Genomic DNA, 12,530 nt, shown 5'->3' on the forward strand with positions numbered 1-12,530 from the left:
GTGGCAAAACCAACAGATAAAAATATAATTTTTTCACGCTGGGTTTTTAAAAAAAAAAAAAAAAAAAAAAAAATCACAGCTTCTGGCAGTGAAACTTAAAGCAAGATTTGTTGCAAAAGGTTTTTCACAAATTTCTGGAGTGGAATATTTTGCAACATTTTCACCAACGACAAATTTAACGACAATTAGAATTTTATTACAACTTGCCACTCAATACAATTTAAAAATACATCAAATGAATGCAAAAAATGCTTATTTAAATGCTCTGATTGACCGTGAAATCTATATTTACCCTCCAGAGGGATTTAAAATGAAAAATAAAAATTGCATGTGGAAACTCAATAAATCGTTATATGGACTAAAACAAAGTGCACACAATTGGAATTTAACACTCCATAATTATTTAATTGAACAGGAATTCAAGCAATGTCCCGTAGACACGTGCATGTATACCAAAAATGTAGGTAATATATTGTTGATTTTGGTTTTTTGGGTTGACGATATATTACTAGTCTCAAACTGTGACAACACTTTAAAAGATGGTAAAAATGAATTAAATAAAAAATTTAAAATGGCCGATCTTGGACGACTGTCATGGTTCCTTGGTATAAAATTTACCTGTGAAAATGAAACTATAACTATGAACCAATTACATTGAAAAAATTCTGCTCAAGTTCGGAATGCAAGATTGCAAACTGCGTAAAACTCCCATAAAAAATGGTCATAAATAAAAATATAGAGACTGAAACAAAATCCATAGATAATTGATTATACAGAGAAATGGTTGGAAGCCTCATTTATTTGATGACCGCAACTAGGCCTGACATATGTTACACTGTAACAAAGCTATCTCAAAACTTATCAAGACAAACTATTAAGGACCTTACTCGTGCAAAACAAATCCTTTGTTATCTAAAAAGAAACCAAGGAACAATCTTTAATATTTAAAAAATCTACATATCCTCTAAATTTAGAAGGATTTTCAGATTCAGATTGGGGTAATTCTGAGGATAGAAAAAGTGTAATGGGGTATTGTTTCAGACTGTCAAAGACTGGACTTATGATCTCTTGGAAAACTAAAAAGCAACAAATTGTTGCTCTTTCTACTTGTGAAGCAGAATATGTGACCCTTACTCATTCCGTGCAGGAGCAATTTTTCTGAATACCCTTCTAAATTCTATTTTAAAACCTGATCTAAGTAAAAAACCTATAGTAATTCATTGTGACAATCAGATCAGTATCTTATTAGCAAATAATTCTATGATTCATCAAAGGTCGAAGCATATTGATATCCGATATCATTTTATAAGGGATGAAATAAGTAAAAATCTATTACTCTTATGTGACGTCTGAGCATAATATAGCCGACATTTTCACTAAACCTATAAAAAGAATAAAATTAAGAAATTTTATAACCGAACTTTTTGGAATCTAATTATGAATAAATCTCTTTTCAGAAACCCAAAAAGAGAAGCATGAACAGTCGAAATCACAACAACAAAAAAATAAATTTGTAAATTGTTCCGGGCACGACGTTATAATGCGACCATTTCTATCTTACTAACCAAATTAACCAACTAATACATAACAAATTGTTTCCAGTTTTTGTTAAAAAAAAATAAAATAAAATAAAAAATCACTTTTTAAAACCTTTTCTTTGTAAATTTCCTTTTTGTCAAATAATTTTTTGTATCATTTTTCTTTTTGCCGGGGGGGGGGGGATGGGGGGGGGCAAACATTTAAAAAAAAAAAAAAAAGAAAAAAAAGGGACTTCTTTTTGCACATATTATACCAATATATTAACAATTCCTTTTGACCAATGAGAATAAAGACAAATTCCCCCCCCCCCAAAAAAAAAACAATTATTTTATTGGTTTATTTTTATTTGTTCATTTATTTGTTTATTTTATTTTTATTTATTTATTCATTTTATTTTTCTTTCCTTTTCTCAAGTCAAACCAAAATTGAATCCGAAAGGATTTTTCCACTATATCAAAAAAGGGGGTGCGTAAACTGTTTTTGACTCATAGTGGTGGTGGGGGATTAGATATTTGCTGTGCACCGCAGCAAAATGTGGCACAAGGCCGGAAGGTGCAGAACAGGCGAGCTCCCCTAAAGAAGGGGCACTCTCGTCTCAACAAAAATTGCCTGCCCCCCCCCCTCCGTCAGCATTCCCCGATAGGGGCGCCTCAGACGACAAGCAATTAACTTGCCTCACCGGAAAGCCCAGTGGCAAGGCCTGTGAGGGTGGACCTCCTAGGTAGTATCCAAGCGGTATACCTCAGTCCGACAGGTGCTGGGCCAGTTCTCAGCCCCTCACCTGTCGGGCTGAGTGTCAAGAATGGATCCTTGACGAGTACTTGTACCCTGTCTCCCTGCAGCCGAAGCTGCTAGGAGACACATCCCCCCATCAGACGAACTAGTGGGGGGGGTATGAGACCAATGAATTCGCCAATCGTTTTTATAACCACCGGCTGTGCTAACCAACCAATGAAAACCTTCCAAAGTTACTACAAAAATTGTCAAATTTTGGATTCAATCAGTTCTCCGTTAACTATGTCACGGACCGCATTTGATTCTTGGCCGCTATCTTGGTTACTGCCAATTACACTCAGGATCTGATCTGAACTACACTGCCATCTTTGTTCAACATAATGTCTCAACACTTAACAAATAAACATACTTATTCAAAATTCACATTTTCGACCCATCTGGAGATTCTTATACGAATCAAAAATTTAAATTTTAAATAAATACATATATTTAAGAAGGATATAATAGTTCGCTTGAAGCACTATGCATAGTGTAAAGAGTGTTATGTTTGAAGCCCATGGCAATGCAATATTGTAGAACAACACCATTGGGTACGGGACAAGGTAGTTAAAAAGGAATAATGACAATATTGAAAGATTTTAATAATTTTCAATTATAAATTATTTGTCAACATAATGTGTCACACCAGGATGGTAATGTGATGTTAAGTGTTCAACTTTTTGAGGTATACCATCTTATTGAAGAAAAAAAAGAAAGGAAAAACATATGCGCAATCACTCGGTGGAGGTGTGTTTATGCCGGAAGACGGAAATAGCAGTTTTGCAGTCAGACAGGTTTGTATGCTTGTTAAGTTATTTCTAAAATGTGGATCAGCATTTGTATTAGCTATTTTTTTACAAGACTGAATTATCATAGCCTTCAAACACAACTTTTTTCATAAATATATTTATTTAAAACACAAAAGAAATCTGCATTTTGATTGAACCGTTTTATATTTTTTCCATTACAATACTTTTAGACAGTGGAATACTTTTACAATTTAACTATACATGTGTGTACCAAAGCACAAACCATATGACTGGGACATATACAGTTTTATTTCTAACAAATATTAGGTTTTAAAATTTTGTCTCTTAGTTTTGGACGCTACTGTATATATATATATATATATATATATATATATATAAAAATACTAAAAAAACTATCTTCAATAAGAACGGAAGGTTATATACGGCTTCATAACAGCATTAATATTGTCTGTATTTTCCAGATATATGGGCCAAAAATTTGAATGCAAGATAAATAAATAAATATATTTATTCAAAAAACAAAAAAAGGAAACCAGCGTTTTGATTGGTCCTTGAATAGTTTTGTTTTTCAATAAATAGTGGAATACAACTTAAAAATATAAACAATCGGATCTCTTTAATTTTTACGCATAAGTCAAGAAATAAAGCTGTAATCAAAGTGAATATTCAATTTAGTAAAAAAAAAAAAAAATAAATAAATAAATAAATAAATATTTTTTTTATCACTTTTTAAAATTATATTTTTGGCATTGTAAAATTATATTTTAAAACATTATGCATATAAAGATATAATAGAAATGAAGAATAGAAAGTAGACATTGATTTTATTTTTGGAACTCTTGTACTTCTTACTTCCTCTCTATTTTGTTCTTTTAGTTTTCGCTTTCCATGAATTTGCTTCTAACAAAGGTAAAAGAATTGTTATTTTCTGGGTCAATTGTTAATCTATTCACTTCATTAATCCTTACTCTAGTTATTTTTGGCCTTTTTGCAGTTAAAAAAGTTAAGCCAGAAGAAAGAACAAAACTGAAATAGGATACAAGTAGGGTTTTCAAATGTAACTGGTTTAACTACGTCTGGCTCATATTTTTCCCAATTTATTCACTAAAATTGTACATTTAATTTTGCATGCTATTGTGTACAGTTTAAGAAATTAGATTTGAGAAGGTGGTTTGTCGAGTAGAAAACTAATATTTCCCTGCATATCATTATTGCTTTAGATTTGCTCAGATGATTACTATGCTTTGTTCTTATTGGTTGAAAATGTGTGGAAAATAAAACTGGCATTTCAACTTGGGTGTAATACTATGAGAAAAATTTACACAGCCCACAACCATAACAAGACTATGAACTTCATTTTCCATTAATTATTTTCAAATCTTAGTAAGCATTCAGACATACAACAATAACGTTGCATTCAGATTTTGATTCATTGCAAGAATCATTTTTTTTTTTATGTATTTCTATTTGTTATGAATAAAAATCAATCTAACCTTCTGATAACTTTATAAGGTGGATTCAAAGACTTGCCCTATCATTTTGTTCTACTTGGAGATGGGACACCTGTCCAGATGTCAGACATTCATCCATTAACTCATACATTTCAACCGAGAGATCTTTTTTTAAAATTATAACTGCCATTTTAAGTGCTATTGTTTGCATCTCTCTCGCACTTGGTTCATCGGGTATAGCTGCCAGGTAGTTTTTGAAATTCGTTAGTTCAGTTGCTCCTATAATTACTGGAATGATGGAGATCTTCCTAAGATTCCAATTTCTTTTTATGTCATACATAAGACCTTGGTATTTTATTATCTTTTCCCTTTTAGCTCTGTTTAACCCAGCATCATTGAGGACATTAACTTCTAATGTATTTAATATTGTATTACACATACATTGTGTCATTTTCATATCATTTCTCTCCATGCAACATATGTCCTCAACTTTTACTAACTAGGTTTCACTTCCATACCTCATTACACTAAATACAAATGTCTGATAGACTGTCTAGGTCAATAGTATAATACTCTTCTGGTTAGTAAATTGTCTCTGAGATGAGTGTATATATATATATATATATATATATATATATATATATATATATATCAGGCATGAACACATATCTAGGGAAATGGCACAAACACCAGAGGAAGACCTCCAATCTGTGGTTGTATGGAGACAAAAATGGATAGTCACATTGAATGCTACCAAGACTAAGCTTGTTTCCTTCAATAATTACAAGAAAACCTTCTCAACCACCAATAGCTAGGATACATTGCCTAAAAGTACTTCTTTCAAAATCCTCGGCTTAACGTTCACAGGGAATATGAGTCGGAACAGATACATTAAGAGCATTGCCAGGGCCATTGCAAGGAAGGTGGGCTCTCTCTTCCAAGCTAAAAAGTTACTTACACCTGAAAGTATCCTGTACCTCTATAAGGCCACCATTCGCCCATGTATGGAGTATTGTTGTCAACCTGGATGTCTTCAAGTCCAACGTAAACAAATTCCTGATGAACCGCCCCCTTAAGTAGACACTTTATTAAATCTCCACACTAACGTACTGTACTTGCAATAACCCTTATCCCTTAGTGGCTTCCGGGCCTTGATAAGTGGTGACCACCTTGTAAAAGAAAAATTTGGGCTGGTGTGTCTGCTACTAGTCTCTCACTCCTGGACAGGGTTCACCAACCTGATAGGTCCGGAACTGTCATCTAGGCTTCAGCCTCTGCCCAATCGACGAAATATTGGATCCCTCTACCTGTTCTACAAGTATTTTAATGGCGGATACTCTGACAAACTACAAGCCCTTGTACTCCCTCGACATAAATATCCCCGACAAACCCGACAAGCAGCAAAATCCCACGTCTACACAGTAGAGATCCCTAGATGTAAGAAGGCCTTCTACTCTGACAGTTTCTTCCCCAGAACTGCTAGACTTTGGAACGCCCTTCTAGGTTCCTGCTTTCCCAACTGTACTGACATGCCGAAGTTCAAGTGTAATGTGAACAGACATCTTGCTGCTCAACTCCCTACATAGCAACCCTGCTACTTATGATATGATAGTAGCCTCCCACATCAAAGTGGCACTGTGCCTTGTTTGTGGTGAAAATGGAATAAATAAAATAAATAAAAAGAATTCACGCCATCCTATTCTAACATTGGCAATCACACTAGCAGCAGCTTCACTCTGAACTCAATGGTATCACTAAGGTAATAAAACTTAATGACAATTTCAATAGCTTTGCCATCCAGATATGCTTTGTCCACATCTAACTTACAACTCTTCAAATTAATTATAAAACTTGATATTCAGGCCATAAGCTAGCAATTGATCGAGCTGTGGTACACATGGATGTAGATGGCACTCCACTTCTATTACTAAGATTGAATTTGGGTGATGGCCTGTTGTTGTGTTGCTTTGGGAAGGTTCTACTGCCAATCCTTATGCACATTTCCTTCAAGATTGAGGGCAAAGTCTTTTCGGTCTGTTTACTTTGTAATCTTACATGAAAGTGAGAGGTGAGCTCCAAATGCTTCTAATCTGCAATTAGTTTAATGGCTATGCCATGATTAAATGTATGGCTAAAAATTGAAATAACACTCTCTAACTGTGCTTCATCATAGACTTGGAATTTGTGGGATTATGGATGCTTTACATGGAGATTTGGCATAGAGCTACTTCTTGAATCAACTTCATAACATACCTGGATATCACAGGTACCAGGGTGCATGGTAGACCAAGGAAGACCTAGTGCATAAGAAGTTGTGTGAATGCATGCAACATAACTGGTATCAACTCTTTGGATTAGACCACATAGAAAGCAGCTGTGAGACTGTGCCTGGTGTTGCTCATCCCAGAGTCCAGGACATTCCCAGCACCTTAAATACCAAAACCAAATGATGATGATCTACATTGTTTTTTTATAAACGAAAGCCCAACAAGTATGCCCCCCCCCCTTCCACGGCAGATACTTGTAAACCAACACTTGGTTGTTAGTAACAAAGTGGTCCACTGAAACCGAGTACATAGCACAGAGTAGGGCAGCTGATGGATGCATACAGCTTTGTTGTTTAATTACCGGAATTAGTTTTGACCAGAAATTGCTTGAAGATCTATTTGAAAACAACCATTGAGCAACTGATTTGCCCAAGAACTCCATTCAAGTTGCATGAAGGCACAAAGCACATCGATATTCATTCCCACTAAACGATGAGCATGTTCAGAATAGGAACATTTCGGTTTTGCACTGTTCATCAGGTCAAATGACAACAACCATTAAGAGAATGGCATTGTCAAAACAGTTTTGGTGCACATGATATTAATGATGGATATTACCATCTTAGTTGAAAGGATGTGTTGAAGAACTCATCCATTTATAGACTTTTTAGCACGTTAGAAACGGGTAAAAGTTATAGTCCATTGACTAAGAATGAGTGCTTACTAAATTGATGATTGAATATGGTTAAATTTATATTCATTTTTACACTTAAATACTAACCCCTATTCATCTCTTGCTGTGCATTGAATGGATACCATAATATTTATTTGCTGCAGATTATAACAAAGGTCCATACAAAATTTTAGTCAGATCAACCAGTAGTTTTCAAGAAACAGTAGAACAGACAAAGAGAAATATAATATAAATGTGCAATGGGATTTTTTGTTGTTGAGATCAACCATTGTTGCATTCAACTGTAAATAGGTTTGTTTTAATTCGACTGTTTTTTTTGTCTCTTGCATATGTTGTAATATCACCCTGGGTGGGTTTCGTTGGACACATGGGCAAGAAAATTTGCACTAACCCTAAGTCCTGGTCGCTACACATTTAACTGTCTAGTGGTGGAATCTTCAAAGGTGACCAGACCCTCACTGGTCACTGGAAAATACCACTCAGATGCTCAGAACACATAAAACGTGCATGACCCTAAGTCTGTGTGTAACACTGTTTACTTCGACCAGCTGTAGGTCACTTCGACTTCGTTTCTCACAATGGCTTGGTCTGTGTCTTCACCATCTTGCCGTCAGAGTAGACCTGGAATGAACTGCACCTTCAATTCGTCAGGCAATTAATAAAGAAAAATCAGTGGTCATTTTTCTTATAAACAAAAAAATAATTATTCACTGAAAATTACAAAACTGATCGTTCATAAGTTGTAAATAAATACAAATGATCTGTGGACTGGCGGTTTCCATTAGTAAAGGGACTTAGAATAGAGTGAGACTGAAGTCAGGGGTTTTTCTCTAACTGGTGTGAAACCCTCAGGCAGTTGGCAGAGTGTGTCTTAAGTCAGGGTTTTCTCTTGGACTGGTGTGGAAGCCCCAAGCAGGTTGCAGAGCGTGTCCTCAAGGATATTTTTGCCTTTCATTATATTGAGAATCAGGTGGGCTTAACCCCGCTTCCGATTCCCAGAATTCCATTTCATAATTCTTAGAAAACCAATCTCATGCAGTTAATTTTCCTCGTCTCCTTCCTTAATCTGCCACTCTTAGCAGGAGAGTTCATTGCCTTCACCCTCTATCATGCTGGAGGGTCTCTACCTTTCACCATCACTCATGTGGGAGGATCAATCCTTCATTTGCACAACCAAGGTTTTTTTTTTCAAGTGCCATTTCGTTGGAGTAAAAAAATAAATAATTTGGTTATCTTTTTTTTTGGGGGGGGGGGGGATCAAATTTCCCCGGACAATAATTAATAGACAATTGACTTTATATCCAATCATCTTGTTTTTCTTTATCCAAAGAAACTCACAACATATGGCTTATATTTTGGTGACCCAATAATAAATTTTGACCTCCCAGAATTTGGTTAACTGCTTTTTCTTAACAGGGGCAGCCTATTCAAATGAACTAGTCAAATCGCCAAAATACACCATGTCTGACATTTGTTTGAGATACCTTTTTATTGCAAAGTCCCGTTTTCAGCTAGTGTTCTTCTTTCCGTTTATGTCAACAGAAATGATCATGACAAAAAACAGATTTCTTCTTTATTAATATCCACAAATAAGTGGGTGCGTGTATCAAATTGATATCATAACAACCTTTCCTAACAATGCTCTTTCTTTCCATTATCAGCATTGCCACCACCATCATCACCACCAACACGATCACTGCCATCATCATCATCGTTGAATTGGATGTAATTTGATAAGTCAGGTGCAAGAAACAGATGTATTTTAAGAGGAATTTAGGTCTTAATATTTAACATGACAACACTTCTCTTTTGTCTTTTTGGTTATGAGCAAAGTGTAGTATCTGTTTTGATACTGTACTTAATCTTTCTTGTCCTCAATCAGTGAATCAAAAATGCATATAGACTAAGGTAATTTTCATTTTGTCCCAGAGTACCCCACTTTAGGGAATTGAATTTTACATTAAAAACAGTCCTTGTTTCTAACTGTTCCCTCATAGGGAGAGTCTTTTTTTAAAAAAAAAAAAAAAAAAAAAAAAAAGAGAAATGTTAGCTATATAATTTATATGCATTATTTCAAATTTCATTCAGTTTTTTTTTTCTGATATCCAGAAAGCAGTCAACTCTAAACTATCCAATGCCAATATTCTGGATGTTGGGATATTATGTCTTTTAATGCATTTACATGTCTGCACTATAACAGCAATATTTTTTTTTTTTTTAACTAGAGCACGAGTTTCTTTGAAGTAACATCTCCCATCATTAACCATCATATTTGTTTTAACGTCCATTTTACGTTTTGGCATGTGTTAGATGGCTTTTTAGAAATTAACTTCCAGATTAACCTATTTTAATTTTAAATTTTTAAACAGCTCACAACTTATATATATTATTCCTTAATTGGAATTCATTTTTGAGATGAGCATTATATATTAATTTATTTTTACTTCGGACTATTATTCTCATCTTTATTAGTTGTTTTTTTTTTTTTTTTTAAATCTTTTATTGGTTTTGTTTATTCACAACGTTTCGGCAAACTATTACCACCAGACGAAGGCCAGAGGAATAGTTGGCCGAAACGTTGTGAATAAACAAAACCAGTAAAAGATAAAAAACAATAAAGATGAGAATAATAGTCTGAAGTAAAAATAAATCACAACTTATTTAAAATTTAGGGACCCCCCCCCCATTAAAAAGGTCTTTGTTTCTAACTGTTCCCTCAAATGGAGAGTCTTTTAAAAAGAGAGCAATGTTGGGTTATATGCATTATTTCAAATTTCATTCAGTTTTGTCTGATATCCAGGTTTCATTTGCATACATCATGGCATACCTGATAGACTCATTCCTTGGTTAGTAAAAGTTACCTAAAAATTACTCCATCCACTCATGACTCTTGCAATCAAAATTTAGTTAAGAATGAATTTAAAAGAAAGGAGGATGAATAAAGGGCTGGCTAGAGGGCCAACTTTTCATTCATCCTCCTTTCTTTTAAATTCATTCTTAACACTTCCTCCCAGGTTTTCGTTGGCCTACCTTTTCTACTGTTTTACATCTACTCACCCACAAACTCTCATCCATTTTTTTTCAACGTCACCATATCATCGAAGTCTCATGTTCTGCACACATCTCCCTATACTCCTATATCCAGAGTTGATCTTCCTCTGAGGTCATCAGATCTAAGTCTGTCTTAAAAACTCACATTACATATCAATCTTATTATTCTCATATAATTTCTCTCCATGAAATACCTATCAATCATCACTGGCCAGGTTTCACTTGCATACCTGATAAACTCATTCCTTGGTTAGTAATAGTAAAAGTTACTTAAACTTACTCCATCCACTCATGACTCTTGCAATCACACAGGTGTGAGCGGTTAAAAAATTTCTATAGTAGAGATCTGTTCCTTCAGAGATTTAAACATTTGTAACATGAGGAATAACTTCTTGTACAGAACGAACAGACTTGTAATCTATATATTAATACGTTTGTCTGACGTCCTGTTTCACAAAAAAATCATCATCGCAAACATGATAAACGAATTATCTCCCTTTATTAATCACTCTTTAATAGTTAAAAATCATTAAAACCATTTCATTTCCCAAAACTTTCCAACCAAAAAAAAACAAAAAAACTTGGTCGTCTGTTTATGGTTCCAAATTATTTTATAGATCATTATGCAGAGAAAGCATCGTTCTACTGTTTAAATAGTATTTTAATTACATTTTTACGATGTCTTTTGTTCATTAGAATATTAAAAACATAGTTCTCAATTTGCACTTACTTGTGGTTTACTTTAAATACTTTATTAAACGGTTTTACTTACTTAGTTTATGTCCTGTTTGCATTAATCTAATTTTGATAATGTTACTGGGGTAGACAAATGTGATATTCATTAAAAACCTAGCAAACATGTCTTTATTAAACACTGGACAGAGTGATTAAAGTTACCCTGGAGATGACACGTCTGTGAAATTAGCGCTGGTTAAGAAGTCGGACAGTATAATTCAGAAGTATTCTAAGAAGTATCTTTTTCCTTTTAAGTAGTCAATTACTTATTTGCCTCTGAAGATGTGATGCTCATTAAAAACTTAGCTAACATGTGTCCTTATTAAACTCAAAGTGTCCCTGGAGATGATACCTCTGTAAGATGCTGAACATACTGGCTTCCTGACTTAAAGGCACCAAACATTGATGTTATTGTTTTTTTTCCTTTTCGTTTGCAAAACTCAATCATGTTCTGCAAAATCAAAAAGTTTTCCTTTACAAAACAACTCCAAATCAAACATCACAAACAAATATTTGAAGATATAAAGAACTTGAAGCATAAAAACGTTTTCCAAAATTACTGGATTCACCATGAAATAATCCAAAAAGGGTTGATATGCCGAAAAACAAAACAACCAAACCAAACATTATGAATAAATATTTGATATAAAAGAACTTTAAGCATAAAAACCTTTTACAAAATCATTGTATTTGGCATTAAATAACTCGAAAAGGGGTCGATATGCTGTAAAACAAAACAGCAAAACCAACCAAACCAATCGTAAGATTTGCCCTGCTTAAGAAGTTGGACAATATAACTCGGAAGTATTTTGAGAAACATCTTTTTCCTTTAGAGTTATCAAATCACTTATTTGCATCTGACCGGTTTCTTCTGGAGTATCTTGCTGTAATTCCTGCTGATACAGTTAATGAAACCTCAGCTTCTACTGTAGACAGTGTAGAACCCTTAAAGTTAGTGATAGGAATGAAGATTACCTATGGTGTTAGGTAAGCGCATTGCTGTTGGCGGTAAAAGTGTATCATTACCGTTCTCTTAATTTGTGGTATTGAGTTGCTGTTGATAGACAGGGGAAAACTCGTGAACAACATTGTCTTCGTCTTCCTCTTTTGTTAATTAGAAATATGTCTTGAATGTTATCAAGTGAAGAGAGTGTGATTTGGTCTCACTCTGTTTTGAAGAAGTACCTAGAAACTAAAAATTATTATGAGAATAAAGAGTATTCTGATCAAAATTACTCCCTTTCCCTGT

At 34.2% G+C, this 12,530-nt stretch overlaps 1 protein-coding gene across 4 annotated transcripts in view; it reads right to left on the reverse strand.

The window, feature by feature from the left end:
* Positions 1-12,530, reverse strand: part of LOC145243393 (glutathione hydrolase 1 proenzyme-like) — a 177,577-nt gene that overhangs the window by 123,111 nt on the left and 41,936 nt on the right. The window lies entirely within an intron of this gene.

Source organism: Euprymna scolopes, chromosome 22, assembly GCF_053919585.1.
Source record: "Euprymna scolopes isolate OS-2025 chromosome 22, ASM5391958v1, whole genome shotgun sequence".
NCBI classification, from domain to species: domain Eukaryota; kingdom Metazoa; phylum Mollusca; class Cephalopoda; order Sepiida; family Sepiolidae; genus Euprymna; species Euprymna scolopes.